The sequence below is a fragment of the Austrofundulus limnaeus genome, unplaced genomic scaffold (assembly GCF_001266775.1).
Source record: "Austrofundulus limnaeus strain Quisiro unplaced genomic scaffold, Austrofundulus_limnaeus-1.0 Scaffold146, whole genome shotgun sequence".
Classification (NCBI taxonomy): Eukaryota; Metazoa; Chordata; class Actinopteri; order Cyprinodontiformes; family Rivulidae; genus Austrofundulus; species Austrofundulus limnaeus.
This window is the reverse complement of record NW_013952548.1, coordinates 1056925-1057780: the sequence shown is the minus strand read 5'-3', so window position 1 is coordinate 1057780 and position 856 is coordinate 1056925.

Here is an 856-nt window from a genome sequence, read left to right as displayed (position 1 = left end):
CCATAAGTTAAGACTATTTGCTTTATAATTCCAGGACAGCTGCTGGCGGGCCAAATCAAATGGCTTGGCGTGCCAATTTTAGCCCACGGGCCTCAATTTGGGCAGCTCTAGTTTAATCATTTCAAAGAACTTTTACAAATCTTAAGTTGTATTCATTGGATATTCTGGGTGAAGAACTTAATTAAAATAGGGTGGGGGTGGGGGGTCACAGGAGACTTTTAAGTGGCTTTTAAAGTGTCATAGAAGAGAGAGGAAAAAAAACAAATCCTCTCCATTTGTCCATCATTTCAAATGAGTAGATTTTATTCAGCAGAAACCAGTTCAGGAGCAAAACCACTGAATTATCAGGATTACTAAATACTTCATGRTGTGCCTTTTAGCACTTAATGTTACCCAGAGGTATCATTTTTAATAAGCGTTACTTCAACTTTGCACATCTCAAATTGTCTGGATTAAAGTGTAATGTTAAATGTTGACCTGTAGAGGGAGTAGTTTCCTATGCTTCTTAATCTACCTTGTGTTTCTGTGAGWAAATGAGCTCCACTTTTCTTTCTCTCCAACCCTCAACCCCCTCCTGAAAAAAAAAAAATCATCCTCACAACAACAACCTTCTGCTGAACTCTGCTCACCTTTTCTGTTCTCACCCCWTGCTTTCTGTTTCTCTGTTCTTCTTTGCCATGCTGAGATTATTTAAACAGGTCTATTACACCCAGAAGGCTGTTAGCAAAGCAAAGGAACCGAAAGTGACAGAGTGCCATGGAAGAGGCACCCGGGACCCTCTTATCACCTTTTTCTGTCCTCATGTCCTCATCACCTTCTTAATAGCTTCTTCATCTGACAGTGATGAAGTACTAAG